We start from the raw sequence: 17,880 nt of genomic DNA on the forward strand, positions 1-17,880 counted from the left end.
GCCTCTCACCCCTCCAAGCCTCTCCCTGGTCTGAGCCTCCCTCCCCTCTGAGCCTCCCTCCGAGCCTCTCTTCCCTCTCCTTTCTTCTCCCTGCTCCTCTCTCTCCCTGCTTCCTCCCTGGAGCTGGGGGCTGTCTCTCCGACTGCATCTCTGGAGGAGGAGGAAGAGGATTGGGAGACAGGACTTTAAGCGCAGATTCTGCCAGGCGTCACCTAGGAGCCCTGGCTGAACCCAGCTGTGTGTAGGGAGCCTCCGGCCGCCCTGGGGTTCAGCATCCTTAGGTCATTGTTCCCATTTGACTGGCCAAGGAAGCCAGGGCTCTGGTAATCTGCCAGGGACCCACAGCCTCCCTAAGCTTGAAGACCATGGTCCTATCAACCCTCACGTGCCCCCGGTGACCCACCCTACAGGCCACAGGCCGAAGGCGAGCTCCACCCGTTTCACAGCTGGGGAGGCCAGGGAGGGGCAGAGCTGCACGGAGCTGGTGTTGTTTCTGCCCTCGCCATTGTGGGACCTTCAGAAGACCACACCTCCCAAGGACTGTGACCCCTCCTGGGGAGGGCATGCCTCCCCAGGAGCTGCCAGGTGAGAAGAGCACCCAGCCTGCAGCACACCAAGACCCAGGAGCAGTGAGAGGGCAGAGCCAAGCTGCTGCCCCAGGGGCTGGTAGGGACCACTGATGGCAGTGGCAGGAGGAAGCTCCAGGCTGTGGGGCTCAGAGAGGGATGAAGAACAGGGTACGGGTTGCTTTACCCCCAAATCAGAGATGCTCATCCTGCAGGAGGCCCTGCATGCCCCAGCTGTCCCACCTCAGCCTCAGACGACGAGCTGTGTAGACACTGTGTCCAGGCTACACCCAGAGCCTCCTGGGGTCTGCTTCAGCCTCCGGGAACCATTTTGCTCTTCTCTTCCCCCTAGGGGGCATGGGGAAACATGCCAGGGAGGAACACTGGTTGGGCAGCCAGGCAGAGGTGGACGTGGCGGGCTCTGACCCCAGGCAAGTTGACCAAAAGGGTGGCCACAGCACGGTGGGCTCTGCAGGAGACCCCCAGGACGCTGGTCAGGCTGAGGGGCAGGGCTGGGGCGCAGGTTGGGAGGGCAGAGGTGAAGGAGCAAACACAAGGCATGGGGGGTCTCGGATGACGGGCACCCTCCCCCACCCACCCGTTCAGGTCTTCGCCCTCATTCCCCGCGGCAAATTTTCACACAGGCTGTTATCCAATAGCTATTTTTTAACTCTGGCTACATTTTTAAAGTAAAATTATTGGATTCAGACAACATAGTTCTCCTTAAAGTAAGAAAGTCTGTGCCTAAGACCGGGAGGAATAAGTACCATTTGGTGGTGAGTGAGTTTCAGTATCACCCCAATAAATCATGGGATGCCACATGGCATAGAGGCAAACCCAGATCAACAACCGAGAGAACACAGTCACTGTCCCTCCTCCTTCCACTCCATGCTTCCCTCTGAGCCCCCCACTCTCCCTCCCAGAAGACCCCCTAGCCCCACAGTCCTTTCCCTTCTCTGGGGTCTTTGTTACATTGACCACCATCCTGAATGGCTTCCATTTGATTTCTCCCGGCTTTTCGCACACCCGTGGCTCTTCACGACTGAGACCCAGCAAGCGGGAGCAGCCTGAGGTCCCTGTGGTCTTTCCAGTTCTGCCTCTCTCTAGGGATCCCTGGGCTCTGTGCCAAGGAGAGAGGAGCCGGAGCAGCGAGGAAACAAGGTCAGCCTCCTCCCCGGTGGGCAGGTGGGAGCAGCAGGAAGATGTGTGGGGACCGAGGACATACCAAGTGTCCTTCATAAACACCCCGTAGGATCCGCAGCCACACACACACCAGCGTTTAAAGAACTGAAAAAGGCCAGGCGCGGTGGCTCACGCCTGTAATCCCAGCATTTTGGGAGGCCAAAGCGGGCGGATCACTTGAGGTCAGGAGTTTGAGACCAGCCTGGCCAACATGGTGAAACCCCGTCTCTACTAAAAATACAAAAACTAGCCGGGCGTGGTGGTGGGCACCTGTAATCCCAGCTACTTGGGAGGCTGAGGCAGGAGAATCGCTTGAACCCAGGAGGCGTCGGCTGCAGTGAGCTGAGGTTGCACCACTGCCCTCTAGCCTGGGTGACAGAGCAAGAACTCCATGTCAAAGAAAGAGAGAAGAAAGAAAGAAAAGAAGTAAAAGAAAGAAAGAGAGAGAGAGAGGGAGGGAGGGAAGGAAGGAAGGAAGGAAGGAGAAAGAAAGAAAAAGAGAGAGAAAGAAAGAAAGGAAAGAAAGAAAAAGAAAGAAAGAAAGAAAAATAGAAAGAAAGAAAGAAAGAAAGAAGGAAAGAAAAAGAAGAGAAAGTGGAAGGAAGGAAGGAAAAACCCAGCCACCATCTGCTTCTGAGCTGATGAGGACGTCCCTCCCATCCCCACAGGAGGACACCCCCACAGGAGGACGAGAAGACACCCCCACGGCAGGACCCCCTGAGGGCTGACAGCCCCACAGAAGTGCCTTCTGAACCGGATGTGTCCCTGCCTCATCCCCCTTCCCACCTCCCTGCCTCTGCCTCCATCTCACGTAGCAGGGTCCCCCAAACCCCCCTGCCCAGTGCCAAGCCACTAAGGCAGAGGCAGGGCCTTGTTGACAGCCAAACGCTGTCCTCTGGGGGACAAAGAAGAAAGCCCCTTTCCCAACCACAGGCCTCCAGTACTCCTGCTGCCCCTGTTCCCTGTGTCTCCTGGGCAGGCAGATGGGCAGGCTCACGTCAGAACCACCAGGGAGCCTGTTCCAGACCAGCTTCCCAGGCCCCAGCTGAGCCCCAGGTGATCAGAAGGTAGGGTGGCCTGGAAATCTGCATGTTAACAACTTATCCAGGAGAGTCAGATGTGCCCTGAAGGTGGGAGAGCCACCTCCCTATAGCTTCCCATCCATCCATCCATCCATCCATCCATCCATCCATTCATTCATTCATTCATCCGCTCAGTGCTCCTCCGGACCTGGCTGACTTGGCACCCCCCTGGCTGGCACAGAACGGACGGTGTGGGGCTCTGCTGCCCCAGCCCCTGCAGGGAATTCTCACAACCCCCATTCACTCCAGGCCATAGGAGATCACTGCACCCCAACCGGAGGAACACTGACATTGACGAGAACATCATAGGAATGGAAATACAATCGTGGAATTCCAGCTCAGTCATGGAGCGGGAGATCTGGGGACACTGGCCGGGCAGCCTGCCCCAGGCACCCTGGAACTCCAGTCCCGTGAAGCCAGAGCCTGGGTCAAGCCCCTCCCCACCCAGCAGGTCTGCTGAGCTCCGCCCTGTTCCAGAACAGAGACAGAAGCCCATTGGCTATGAGGCCCACCCAAGAGGACAGTGCCGGCCCGTCACCATCTCGAGGCAACAGGAGAGCTCTTGGGAGAGAATTCTATACACTCTAAATACCTCTGAAGGAAGAAAAACCAGCCACAGCCACTGAGACCTGAGCTTCCTGTACAGAAAAGGTTCCTTCCCGCCTCCTCCCTCTCTCCCAGCTCCCTCACTCCCTGCAATTATGACTGGAATTCCAGTTTTTATCAGAGCACCATGGAAACCATGGCCAGGCTGAATTTATGAAAGGAATGACGCCAAGCAGAGAGAGAACCGGCGAGGGGAAGGCAAGGAGCCAAGGCAGGGCAGCCAGAGCAAGGCAAACGAGGAGGGGCTGTCGCCCGCACGGCGCCTGCAGCACGTGGTGAGTGGGCTCTCCCCAGCACACATGCACGTACACACATGCACCCCATGCAAATGCACACAGCATGCACACATGCAAGCACACGCACACCCATACACACACACCATGCACATGTGCCAGCGCATGCATACACACAGGCACACTCATATACACACAGGCACACTTGTGCACATACATGCACCCACGGGCACACACACCATGTACATGTGCCAGCGCATGCATACACACACAGGAATACTCATGTGTACACACAGGCACACTTGTGCACATACATGCACCCACAGGCACACAGTTACAGTCAACTCGCACACACACACGCAAGTGCATATACACATGCCTGCATGCACACACAGGCATGGCATGTGAACATGAGTGCACACACACAAGTGCTCATACCCGGGCACACTCGGCCTGCATAGGGCCTCCCATCTCACCAGGAAGGGCTCATTCCTTGGGTCTGTGAGACCTGCGGCTTCTCATCCTGCCAGGCCAACTAACCAGGTGACTAGCAGAGCCATTGGGGACACCCCTAGCCAGGCCCAGACCCCAGCCAATTACCCAGGGCCTGGAGCAAGGCCCTGTCAGCTCAACCCCCACCACCTGACCTGGTTCAAGACCCATGGCCACCGAGAGCCAGTCTGCAGCTGGGCAAAAGGGCAGGCGCTGGGGCCCTCAGGGTCAGCAGCTGTGTCTAGAGCTCACTGGACAAACGCCAGGCCAGGCACACTTCAGAAAGCACCTGCCTCCCACCCACTCTGGTCGGTCCCCCAGTCCAGGCACCACGCGGCACTGAGGTCTCATCTCGGGCCCCAATGCCAGGCTCTTGGCCAGCCCTGTCAGGATGGGCAGCACCCTGGGGGTAGGGGGGTCCTGTGGCTGGGCCACCACGCTGCAAGTACAGCAGTGAGGAAAGGACACTGGCGGCAATAGGGGGCTCCGCCCAGGGCTCTCTGCCTGGGTTGGGGCAGGCCGGCTGTTAGGCAGTTGCACCCCCAGAGCAGCCTTGTTTGTTACCCCCACAGGCAGGAGTTGGATAAATACTCAGCCTCTTCCCCGCTCCAGGGGAGTCACTGGAGGGTGCTCAGCAGGGGCACTAAGCCATCAGTCCTTACAGGTGCGCCCCCTTCCCTACTCTCTGTCTTCCTGGGTCACCTCCCAAAGAAATGAACGGCTTCCATGTCAACCCTGGCCTCCTTCTGCTTCCAGGGAGAGTCAGCCAAAAACATCAGGAGACAGCCACGGTGTGGGGAGAGTGAGGACCGGGACCCAGACGCCAGCACTCCAGCTCGAGGACCCAGACCCAGACGCCAGCACTCCAGCCTGAGGACCGGGATCCAGACCCAGATGCCAGCACTCCAGCCCGAGGACCCAGACCCAGACACCGGCACTCCAGCCCAAGGACCCAGACCCAGACGCCGGCACTCCAGCCTGAGGACCGGGATCCAGACCCAGACGCCAGCACTCCAGCCCGAGGACCCAGACCCAGACGCCGGCACTCCAGCCTGAGGACTGGGACCCAGACCCAGACGCCGGCACTCCAGCCTGAGGACTGGGATCCAGACCCAGACGCCAGCACTCCAGCCCGAGGACCCAGACCCAGACGCTGGCACTCCAGCCTGAGGACTGGGACCCAGACCCAGATGCCAGCACTCCAGCCTGAGGACCCAGACCCAGACGCCGGCACTCCAGCCTGGACGCCCGCTCACTGGCATGCGCACGGGTGAATATGGAGGGAAGCAGGGGAACTAGGAAAGGAAGAGGAGGTCCCCTGGAGGGAAAGGCGAGGAAGCTGAGGCCTGGAGGGGGCAGATGGGAGGAATGTTCTGGGCAAAGGGACAAGCTCATGGCCCTGTTGTTACCATGGCCCAGGGCTCCCCTCACCCGGGTGACAGCACAGCCCCCAGGTGACAGCACAGCCCCCAGGTGACAGCACAGCCCCACACAGCCCCCAGGTGACAGCACAGCCCCCAGGTGACAGCACAGCCCCACACAGCCCCCAGCTGACAGCACAGCCCCACACAGCCCCCAGGGAGGGCCTCATCCCCACAGAGCCCCCAGGTGAGGGTCATCCCCACAGAGCCCCCAGGGAGTGTCACCCCTCACAGAGCCCCCAGGTGAGGGTCTCATCCCCAACCCCACACAGTCCCCAGGGAGGGTCCCCCCTCACACAGCCCCCAGGGAGGGCCCCGCCTCACAGAGCCCCCAGGTGAGGGTCTCATCCCCACAGAGCCCCCAGGTGAGGGCCTCATCCCCATCCCCACAGAGCCCCCAGGGAGGGTCCCCCCTCACACAGCCCCCAGGGAGGGCCCCGCCTCACAGAGCCCCCAGGTGAGGGCCTCATCCCCATCCCCACAGAGCCCCCAGGGAGGGTCCCCCCTCACACAGCCCCCAGGGAGGGCCCCGCCTCACAGAGCCCCCAGGTGAGGGTCTCATCCCCACAGAGCCCCCAGGTGAGGGCCTCATCCCCATCCCCACAGAGCCCCCAGGGAGGGTCCCCCCTCACACAGCCCCCAGGGAGGGCCCCGCCTCACAGAGCCTCATGCCTGCAGACAGGGCCAGGGGAGGTGGGCGTCTCTTGCACCTACACATCCTCGCAACAGGAGGATGCATGTCGTACAGATGGGGAAACTGAGGCTGGGAAAGAGAGTGTGACCTGCCCATGATCCCAGAGGTGTGGCTGCCAGAGCTGGAACTAAAACTGGGGTCCTTCACCAAATCCAGCTGTGACTCGAAGTCCTGAGTACACGAAGATCACATGAGGACAGAGGCTCCTGGGGCCTGCACAAACCACAGTTCTGAGTGCCCCAGCTCCAGCAGGCCCGCACACTCCACCAGGGCCTGTCCCCACATCTGCCCTGGGACAGAGGCTCTCGCCCCATGCAGCCGCGCAGAGAAAGACCACCCCCGATTCACACCTGCAGAGGTGCCCAGCGGGGTCCCACCTCCCCAGGGACAGCGAGTCACACCTGCCACCTCCCAGGGCAGTCACACTGCCCACCCACAGGAGCCACAGGAGCTTTGCTCTCCTAAAAATCATGTTGTTGGAAGACCAGAACCTTCGGGGGCTTTGTTACGCTCTGAGGGTCCTAAAGCCACTTGAGGGTAACCAAGGCCACCACGGTCCCCCACTCAGGCGGGGGAGGGAGGGCAAGAATGACATTGAAGGTGGCAAACAAGGAAAAACAAGGAAGGGGGTCTCTACCCTCTCGGGGGTCTCTGCTCTCTCAGGGGCCTCTGACCTCTCAGGGGTCTCTGACCTCTCAGGGATCTCTGCTGTCTTGGGGGTCACCGGCCTCAGAGGTCTCTGCCCTCTGAGGAGTCTCTGCCCACCTGGGGTCTCTGCCCTCTGGGGGTCTCTGCTCTCTTGGGATCGCTGCCCTCTGGGGGTCTCTGCCCTTTCCAGGTCTCTGCTTTCTTGGGGTCTCTGCCCTCTCAGGGGTCCCTGTTCTGGGGGTGGTCTCTTCTGTCTCAGTGCCATGTCCCTGCCCTGCTTTTCTCCTCTCTGGTCATCCTAGGCTCCCAGGACCTAAGCTGGCCTTGGATGAACCCAGTACGGTGCCTCCCCTGCCTGTCTCGGGGCATCCGGGCACCGCCAGCGTCCCGTTACTGGACTCTGGTCAAGGAGCTTGGTGTGGATAACGGGAAGTTTTAGAAATTTCCCACCTTTCCCGGAGGGCTTAAAGGGACTGAGGGGAACACCCAACCCAGCCACAGCCGTCCAGGGCTTTGTTTCTCTGACATGCCTTACGAGGGGACAGAGTGGCCGCCGAGGGGACAGCGCCTGCCGTGTCCCGTGTGCAGCGGCAGACCACCAGGCAGAGTGCCATGGGGAGTGTCCGAAGATCCAGCCTGGGAAGAGCCGCCTGCCACTTCCAGCAAGGAGCACACAGGTGCGTCTGTTCTTTCTGCCCCACACTTTCTAGGGACAGCAGGCCGAGCACATGGTGTTCTCCATCCCAGCACAGGCTCTGTAGCCTCTGTCCCATGTGCGGCCTGCCTGGACCCTCTCTCCTCCGTGTGCAGCCCGCCGGGACCCTCTCTCCTCCGTGTGCCTGGATCCTCACTCATTTGGGCCGTCACTCTCCCTACTTTGCAGACCTGGAATGCCATCCCTGCCCCAGCTCCACTGCCCATGGGTGGCCATCCAGGAGCCATGGTGGAGTACACGCTGCACTGTGATGCCCAGGGGCCCTCTATCACAGCAGGACTCCCCAACGCGATGTCCCCGGGGATCACTGCCCCAGCCCTCAGCGGCCTGCCGCCTGCCTCTCTAGGCATTGCACTGGCAGAAGAAAATGTCCTCGTCCAAGGTCACGGCCACCAAGGTCACAGACTACCAAGGTCATGGCCACCCACACCGGGCAGCTGACCTCCAGGATCATCCTCGGGAAATGCTGACCTGGCCCCACCTGGGCACCCTGCCCCGTTTGCCCCATCACCCCACACCACTGCACTCCAGCCTGGGCAACAGAGCAAGACTCCGTCTCAAAAAAACAAAAGAAAAGAAAAAAGAAGAACTCCATGTCCTCCATTTCAAATGCAGGGAGAGTCTCTCGGTTTAAACCGTAAGTGCCCTTCCCAACTCGGCAGACCTGCCCCAGTGAAGAGCATTTTCACGACTTGGGAACAGGACACTCACCTTGCCACTAGGCAGGGCTGTACTCACTGGCTCGGGGGGCACCCAAGCAGGAGACAAAGCACTTTCCCACGGCATATGGACGGCTTCCATGTGCTGCATGACCAGGCAGTGTGAGAAAAGCACAATCCCCAGTGACTGCTGTAGAGGACAATTCAGCCAAAAATCAAACTGCCACCGTCATCTGCTGAGACCTTGATTTCACAGGGCCTGGTGGTGCTGAAATACTCAGAACATCTTGAATGAATGAATGTCCACTTCCTTCACCAGCTCTGTGCTGGGGAGGGGGCAAGGCCTGCGTCTGATCAGGAGCTCCTCCCCTGGGGACCAGCCTGGAACCCCTTATAGCAATCAGGAGACACAGGAGACACCCTGAATGATGACAACGAGCTCTTTCCAATCTCTTGCTTGTCCCAGCGAGCACAGTGAGCACATCTTTCCCTGTGCTCTGGGCAAACCCCTGCGGCATCAGCTCCTCCCGCGAAATTGGTGTTTCTGGGTCACAGAGTTTGTGCCTTTGTGATTTTGTTGCTATTGCCAAATACCCTCTGCAGAATTGTGCCAAGGCACCTCCCAACGAGCCTGAGTGTTTGCAATGAAACCCTTTAGCTCTCCTGACGTTTCTGCCAGCATATTCCACAGCATGCTCTCTTTGCCACGTTAATCAACAGGAGCTCAGAGGAAAACTTGAACTTCAGGCTGAGTCATTTCCTGCAATCTGAAAAGTGGACGTGGCCTTCGGACACAGGGTGGTCCCTTGCCAGGGACTGGATGGAACTGGTTCAATTCCCCGCTCCTGGGCTTCCTGGTGTGCAGCGTGAGCCACGCTCACCCCAGGGTGGCTGGGAAAAAACACCGGTCCACTCTGAGCATTTGTTTCAGTGATGGCTGTTCTTGTTCACGTGAGATGTGCCAACTCTAAAATACTAAACCGTTGGGAGAAGCTTCAAGGGAACAGCACCTGGGGAGGGGCAGCGGCGGGCTCCAGGTTGCCCAAGGCTGTCATGGAGAGGAGGAGACCCCAGTCCAGCCCAGCCTTGCGCCTGCAGGGGGGGTTCCAGTTGTGAAGGAGCTCCAAGTGCCTTGTTTCATCCTTTGCTTGATAATGAACCACCTCTGCCAGGTGCCAGCTGAACTGTGCACCTGCAGCTCCACACCCTCTACGCACCAGCCCCTCCACTCTTTGGACTCTTTGACAGGGAACCCCGAGGGGACAGTGGAGCAGGCCTGGGGCTGTTCCAGGCTGCAGGGGGGCACCTGGGTCAGCGTTCCCACCCGCTGCCCTCCCCGGCCTTCCAACTTGCTGCGTGCACATTAACAACATGGACAGTCTTTTTCTTTTATTATAAAAGTGATTCATTCTCTTGTGAAGATTTAAATATGAAAGAGTGGATCATAGAGAAATCTCCACTAATCCCACCCGGTGATGATAGCGGCCGACAGATGGGTGAGCGCAGAGCTCAGACATTGCCAGCAGCCTCAGATCTTTACATATCCAGAGCACGGCTCACACGCCACCGCCCTGCTGGCTCTGTCAGCCACACGGTCCTCGGCGACACCTGGGGCTCTCCGTCCTTCCTTTGTGTGCACAACCTCAAAGCCACTTTTTCCAGACTTGGCGTTAAGATGATTTTCTGACACGTTGATGCTTCTGAAGCACAAGGAGGGCCCTGTCTCCACAGTGTCCAAGCAGAGGCTGACGTCCTTTCAGGAGGGAGGTGATTCGGGCGCAGCTGGGCTGGCGGGAGGCATGGAGGCTGATTCCCCTTCCTCACTGCTCTCTACCTGGAGAAGAAACCACGAGACCATGAGGCCGAGCTGGAGAAAGCTCCAGGGGTGCTGCTTGGGCTCTGTGCTCCCTCCACTAGGGCAGGCGGAGGGCCCTGCGTGCTCCTTCCAAGCAGGGGCTGAGGGGACTGTGGAAGCCACAACAGGGGTCTGTGTGAACAGAAGACCCCAGGACAAGGTGCCCCAGCATTCCCACCCACTACCAAGGACAGGCAATTTTCAAAACTTCTCCCGAAGCTACAACCTCAGGAAAAGGGGTGGAGAAAACTCCTTTGACAGAGATTTGGTTTTCACCACCACGACAGGACAATGATGAGGGACGGAAGCTGTGGCTGGGCAAGGGAAGGCTGAGTGTGCAAATGTGGGTGGAGTTCTGAGGCCCCGCCCCCTGCCAGTCTTCCACTCGGTCCCCATGAGGACCCACATGAGGGAGGTGTTGCTTCTGGCCTCAGAACCCAAGGCAGAGCAGGCCCGAGTCTTACCCACGGACCACGAGCCCACACTGTGACCCCCTGAGTCCCGGACATGTGCAGAGGGAGGGTGTGCACAAGCCCGGGAGCTCCTGTCTCTGTCTTAAGAGTGGAGCAGCTGGCATGAGGATCAGAGGGTCCCTTCAGTGCAGCCTTCTAGAAGAACGACGGCAACCAGGGCCTCGTGGGGGGAGATGCACCTGCTGGGGCTGAGGAGTGAGTGAAGCCAGCCCCTGCAACACATGCTCCCAACCCCATCCTCACCTCCCAAGGGAGGGGGAGCCTCCCGTTAAGCATCCAAGTCCCAAGTCGCCAGCCGGCATCGGCTGCAGCTCTCTGTGTGTGGAGACGTCTCATTCTGGCATCTTCTTTACACAGGTCAGCACTCACAGGCTCGGCTGTGTCTCATGACCCAATTCCTTCGAGTCCCTGAGATGCCCAAAGACAAGGGCACCAGAGAGTGTGAAAAGCTGGAATACACAGGACAGAAAACAGAGTGCAGCATCCCCCAGGGTGGCAGATAGCCCAACCCCAGGGACCCCACAGCCATGGCCACCTGTGTGAATGAGCCCCAGGAGCAGGGCAGTTACACGGTCTGCGCAACGGTGTGGGGCAGCCCTGGGTCTCCCCAGGAGCAGGGCCGTATACAGTCCGTGCGACTGTGCGGGGCAGCCCTGGGTCTCTGCCTCAGGGGAGAGATTGTCTCCTTGCTTTTTGTGGTTTCTGGAGGCTCCTGCCCTCCTTGGCTGCACAGCATTTCCCAGCCTCTCTCTCCCTTCCGTCATCCCCTCTCCTCCTCTGACCCTGGCCCTCCCCATCCCTCTTAGAGGGGCTGTGATTAAACTGGCTCACCCTGACCATCCAGGATAATCTCTCATCTCAAGGTCCTTAACAGCATGTGGAACTGCATTAGTCACCCCAAGGCTCCCAAAAGGCAACCCTGGAGTGGGCCCCCCAAGTTGCCTGGGATTCATGGCCACCACCCGGCTCGATGGCTCCAGACCGAAATGCACCCAGTTATAGAAACAGACAGTTACCTCTTGAATGTGCACATGTGTGAGGAGAGTGTCACACCCGTCGAATTAAGGTGGACCCGCCCTGAGTGGGGGCCACGCTGGCCAATGCCCACCTGCCCAGCACCCACAGCTCTCGGCCTGGGGCTCCCTCTGTCTCTGGAGCCCACACTAAAATGTGCGTCTCCATCCACGACTGGCAGGGCTTACGGCACAGACATCCCGCTGCCTTGCCCGGAGGCGCCCCAGGCCTCCACTCCCACACTGTCCCAGGGCTCCCCGGGGCTTGGCTCTCTTTGCTCACAGTGGCCCGGGCTGGGGTTCATTCTTGGTTGCATTTCCAGCTGTGTTCTTTCCTTCACTTTCTCACTCTCCCTTGCCTCAGGGTCTGCATCTGGGGGTCCACTGGGGAGGACTCAGCCTCTCCCTCCTCCTCCATCCCACACACCTGTCCCTGGGCAGCCACGGGGAACAGGAGCACAGGGGCCAGCAGGCAGAGAGCAGAGCCCGGGCGGAGGGGACTTTCACCCTTGCTTCATGCAGCCCTGGTGCCCGCAGCAGGGTAAGACGAGATCCCAGAGGAGAGGTCTCGGCTGCAGAACTGCAGGGCCAAGGCACCAGCCGCTCGGGGGCCTGGAGAGCTCAGGTCACAAATCGAAGTCAGCTGCCCAGGAAGCAGCCTCAGCTGGGGGTCACAGGTCAACTGGGCAGTGCCCATGGCCACACATGTGGAAGGAGGGCAGAGGAGGGGAGGGCGGAGGGAGGCGCTGGGCTGCGATGTCACCTCTACAAACCTCGGCTGATCCCAAGGGGATCACAGTGGATATGGTCCTTCAGGGGTGCCCTTGAAGGCAAGAGGGGGACAGGACTTTATACTGTTCCTCCCACCCCTTCGAGCAGTCACCAGCTGCAGCCCAGATGAGGTCAACAGGTACAGAAAGGAGGGGGCGGGACAGGAAGGAGGGTGCGGGACAGGAAGGAGGGGGCGGGACAGGAAGGAGGGGGCGGGACAGGAAGGAGGGGGTGGGACAGAAAGGAGGGGATGGGACAGGAAGGAGGGGGCGGGACAGGAAGGAGGGGGCGGGACAGGAAGGAGGGGCAGGACAGGAAGGAGGGGGCGGGACAGGAAGGAGGGGCGGGACAGGAAGGAGGAAATGAGGCAGAAAGGAGGGGGCTGGACAGGAAGGAGGGGGTGGGACAGGAGGAGGAGATGGGAACAGGAAGGAGGTGGAACGGGAAGGAGGAAATGGGACAGGAAGGAAGAGATGGGAACAGGAAGGAGGTGGAACGGGAAGGAGGAAATGGGACAGGAAGGAGGAGATGAGGAAGGAAGGAGGAGATGGGACGGAAAGGAGGGGATAGGACAGAAAGGAGGGATCAGGGTCCTATTCTAAGCTCCTGGAGGCATGATTGCAGGGGGTGACATGATGACTTCCAGCCAGCCCTACATGAGCCACCCCGTCCATGGAGTCAGCCCCGCCAGGCCAGCAGAGCCCTGGGTTCGCACAGGGAGCCAGAGTGGCGCAGGGCCTGCGTTGCAGGCTCCATTTGTCCACATCAATCACTTCTCTACGGCCCAAATCACCCTTAGTTGCCCAGTTCCTGCTCCGCGGCAGTCTGGCTCCTGCCGGCGCCCCAGCCATCTGTCTGCATTAGAGAATGACGCTTGCCAGGGCCTCAGGGAGGTGGCACAGATGGGCAACACTGTGCTCCCTGACCAGGTGACAGCAAACACCACCTCAGGCCCCATGGCATGGACCTCCGCCTGTCTGATGGCTTTGTCCCCAGCCTGTCTGATGGCATGGTCCCCGGCCTGTCTGATGGCGTGGTCCCCGGCCTGTCTGATGGCGTGGTCCCCGGCCTGTCTGATGGCATGGTCCCCGGCCTGTCTGATGGGGTGGTCCCCTGTTGGCTGGTGTGATCCTGCCTCTTGATCCTGCCTCCTGTCTCACATCAAGAACCCTGGCCTGCAGGAGGTGACCCAAGGCTGATGACTCCTCCTCCAGGGCCCTTGCACCGCACAGCCTGGCCCTGATTACAGCTCCTGTACAGGCTCCTGTACCTGTCCTCACAGCCCCCACTCTGCCACTTTGCATTTGTCTGTTTCACTCACCACACATTTAATGAGCACCTACTGTGTGTACCACGCCCAGTGGGGAACAGCACATCAATGAAGTTGGTGTGGGAGGCCTTGGGTGCCCTAGGTCTGGCTCCCTGCCCTGGTGCATGAGGCTGCCTCTCTGGGTCTCGGACGCCCACACCGCAGTGTCTGGGAGAAGGCCTGAGAGCCTGCATTTGGGCAGTGGCTCTGGGGCCCGGCCTTGCTGGCCTCTGGTGGCCCCAGGCAATGACTCCTCCCCGTCTCCATTTACAGATAAGGAGAGGAGCTGAGGAGCTGAGGAAGGTGGGCCCGTGACCCTGAGTGGCCAGTTCATTCCCCAGGCGCTGACTGGTGCAGCAAGAAAAAGAATCCACCTTGGGTTGGGGGGTGTGGCATGAACTTTAGGATCCACCCTTTTCCACCCTGGGATCCTGGCCCCCGTCCCCCATCCCAGCCCCAGCCAGGACAGCCCCTGGCCACCCCTTCTCGGAGCATCAAGAGTCATGAGAGGCAGCGTCTGCCACCAGGAGGCCTCGTCCCACTGGGCCACCTGGCCAGGGCAGCTGCGACAAGAGGCAGAGCTGAGGTCCTGAGCCCTCCTCTGCCCATTCCCAGCTCACCCTCAGGGTTCTAGCCCTGTGTCGCTGCCCCTCTGATCCAAAAACTTGCCACAGGTCCCCTCCCTGCCATGCTGCCCTCTGAGTGACACCCACCCCCTGCAGTCCCCACAGCCCCCACCTTCCCTTCAGAAAGCAGGAGCTGTTAGCCCCGGGGCCCCGCCTACAGGCCACAGTGCCAGTGGTGGTTGAAGTCCGCCGTGCTCACCAATCCTCTGTAGTCTCGTCCCCGCAACAGCACTTGAGGAAGGAACTGGCCACGCAGCCATTTCATGAGGTGGAAAACTGCGGCTCAAGGGTGTCTGTACTTTGAACTGGATCACCCCGCTGTGAGAAGGGGCAGGGCAGAGACTGGGAGCCAGGACCACTCTGCACTGGGAGCACCCACCCTTCCGCACTCTGTGTGCTGCCATGAGCTCATCCCTGCTGCTGCAGGGCTAGAGAGACAGACGGACAGCTCGACGGTGGTCCCTGGAAGGGTTGACACAAATGAAAAATTTTTTTAAATTAATCTTCTTTCCTGCAAAAAGGAAAACAGACCCATTTTCTTTCAGCTTTTACTTAGAAAGCTCTTCGCTGTGGATTCTTTGAATGTGGGTAAATCTTTTTTTTTTTTTTTTTTTTTTTGAGACGGAGTCTTGCTCTGTTGCCCAGGCTGGATTGCAATGGCACGATCTTGGCTCACTGCAACCTCTGCCTCCCGGGTTCAAGCAATTCTCCTGCCTCAGCCTTCCGAGTAGCTGGGACTACAGGCGCCCGCCACCACACCCAGCTAATTTTTTGTATTTTAGTAGAGACAGGGCTTCACCATGTTGGGCAAGATGGTCTCGAACTCCCTACCTCGTGATCTGCCCACCTCAGCCTCCCAGTGTTGGGATTACAGTCATGAGCCACCGTGCCCAGCCGAATGTGGGTAAATCTTTTTAAAAGCTGAATAAGCCCCCTGCCTGGGCACAAGCCAAGGATGTCTTTCCCAGGGGCAGGACGCACCATCTTTGAAACGTGGACATCAAGGAAGGCCGCACCTGCCTCCCCGCTCCCTGCCCAAGGCCAGGAGCCTGACTTTGGCGGGCACGGTGCTTCACAACCACCTCCTGTAGTAGAGATACGAGGAGTTTATTTTTCCTTTGGATAAAGCCAATTAGCTGGCACAGATGGTCACCCCAGTCTCCAGGTGGATGTGCGATGGAGTCTGTGTGACAAATGGTGCCGTCAAGCCGTCCCACGGGAAGACGAGCTCCTGTTTGTCTTTCAAGGAGAGATGCACGTAGCGGACTGCATCCGCCCGGCTGTGTGCAGGCTGAGATTTCTCTCTGTCTTTGCAAACTCTCAGCAGCTTGCACGTCGTGCACCTGGCATCCTGGTTTGATGCTCAATCAATGGCAAAACGGGTTTCTTTCTTTTCTGCCTTAGTGGAGAGGTCTGGGGGTTAGCAAGAGATTTTGTTTTTAATTGTATTTCTCCAACACCCCATGAGATGCTCCAACTCCGTGTGACTAGGAAGGGGCAAGGGAGGAACCCTGTGGAGTCCCCTGCACAGGATGCTGTCTCCGCCCTGCTACCAGGCTTATTCCTGGCTGCTGCTTTGCTGTTGACTCTCAGAGGCAGATGAGGCGTCTGCTCAGAGAAGAGCCCAGGTGCCACCGAGGGAGTGCAACGTGCCACACCCCAAAACATGACGCTTGTGAGAACAGTGTGGCCCAGCCCCCACTCCGGGCACGGCCGCAGACACCCTGCCCACCTCCGCCCATGAAGGTGCGGCCTGCAAAGCGTACCTGCCGCTGCCTTTCCATCCCTCGGGAAAGCCAGCCTCATGCCCAGTCTAAGGAGAATTCTAAGGGACGCTGCCGGCTGCCTGCAGGCTCCAGGCTGAGCTCAAGGGAGGGGCTGAGGGTGGCTTTAAAAGGCCTTCACTGATCACTTGCCAGGAAGCCCAAAATAGCTTCCCAATCTACCAGCCTCCATGTGCGCCGTGACCGGGACATGTTCTGAGTCTTATCTTTTCACTTTTTGTGTTTTTCAAAAGTATACAACTTATAAATAAGAGTATAAGGCCTGGCATGGTGGCTCACACCTGTAATCCCAACACTTTAGGAGGTGGAGGCAGGTGGATCACGAGGTCAGGAGTTCAAGACCAGCCTGTCCAAGATGGTGAAACCCTGTCTCTACCAAAACACAAAAAAATAGCCGGGCGTGGTGGCGGGCGTCTGTAATCCCAGCTACTCGGGAGGATGAGGCAGATAATTGCTTAAACCTTGGAGGCGGAGGTTGCAGTGAGCCAAGATCACACCACTGCACTCCAGCCTGGGTGACAGAGTGAGATTCCGTCTCAAAAAAAAAAGTATAATTTCCAGTTGGTAACACGTGCATGTGGAGCCACACACAGGAGGCAAAAGCAAAGTCCACGTCCTCCCAGCCCCAGGCCTCCTCCTCGAGGCAGCCCTGGGAGGCGTTTACATGCTCCTAGAGGGATGGGACAATCGGGTCCCTCCTGTTCCACCTACGGACAATTTGTCCCTTTGAAGCAGGAGAATTGGGTCTGATCAGGGAACCTAAGGCTGTTTCACGCTGACTTATTAGAACTGAATTCTAAATTGAAAGGAAAACTCTAACTTTCCAGGCCTAAGTAACTAAAGGACCAGAGGCTACTCCCTTTGCAAATCCCTCAGATGGAAAATTAAAAGTATCTCTGATTGGTTGCTTTTTGCAACCAATTAGATGTTTGCATAGGAGTGTAACTTTGTTTTTTTTTTTTTTTTGGTTTGTTTTTTGGTTTTTTGTTTGTTTTCATTTTGTTTTGTTTTTTGAGATAGAGTCTTGCTCTGTTGCCCTTGCTGAAGTGCAGTGGGGCAGTCTCAGCTCACTGCAACCTCTGCCTCCTGGGTTCAAGCTCATTCCTCAGCCTCCTGAGTAGCTGGGATTACAGGTGCACGCCACCACACCCAGCTAATTTTTGTATTTTTAGTAGAGACTAAAGCAGGGTTTCACCGTGTTGGCCATGCTGGTCTTGAACTCCTGACCTCAGGTGGTCGGCCTGCCTCGGCCTCCCGAAGTGCTGGGATTACAGGCATGAGTCACAGTGCCTGGCCAGGAGCGTAACTTTGTAACTTCACTTCAGCCTCTGATTGGTTGCTCTCTGCAGCCATTCAGACTGGTTGCGGTCACCACTTCATTTACATGAGGTGAGCACCAAGGGCCAATGGGAAACCTCTAGGGGGTTTTTGGACCCGAGAAGATTCCGTATCCAGGGCCCTTGCACACTCCCGCTCCCACACTGTGGGGCGTACTTTCATTTTCAATAAATCCCTGCTTTCGTTGCTTCATTCTTTCCTTGCTTTGCTGTGCGTTTTGTCCAGTTCTTTGTTTAAATGCCAAGAACCTGGACAACTTGCAGTCCAGACCCTCCACCGGTAACACCTTCTCCCTGCCCAGCGCTGGCGCCAAGGTCTCTTCATCTCACCGCAGCGCAGAGCTCTTTCCCCATGAGACTCAGCACCGCCTCCTGCCGGGAGAGGCAGCTTAGTGTCCGTGGGAAGCAGAATGC

General features: G+C 58.5%; 1 long non-coding RNA gene across 2 annotated transcripts; it reads right to left on the reverse strand.

The window, feature by feature from the left end:
* Positions 1-9,502: 9,502 nt before the first annotated feature.
* LOC129021845 (uncharacterized) lies at positions 9,503-12,520 on the reverse strand. Of its 2 annotated transcripts, none has more exons than XR_008496153.2 (3): positions 11,643-12,520; positions 10,870-11,034; positions 9,503-10,132 (listed from the first exon to the last, which is right to left on the reverse strand). It is a non-coding gene; the product is annotated as an uncharacterized LOC129021845 (long non-coding RNA). The 2 variants fall into 2 exon arrangements; XR_010125119.1 differs by having other exon boundaries at positions 12,413-12,487.
* Positions 12,521-17,880: the final 5,360 nt, after the last annotated feature.

This window comes from Pongo pygmaeus, chromosome 21, assembly GCF_028885625.2.
Source record: "Pongo pygmaeus isolate AG05252 chromosome 21, NHGRI_mPonPyg2-v2.0_pri, whole genome shotgun sequence".
In the NCBI taxonomy this organism is placed as follows: domain Eukaryota; kingdom Metazoa; phylum Chordata; class Mammalia; order Primates; family Hominidae; genus Pongo; species Pongo pygmaeus.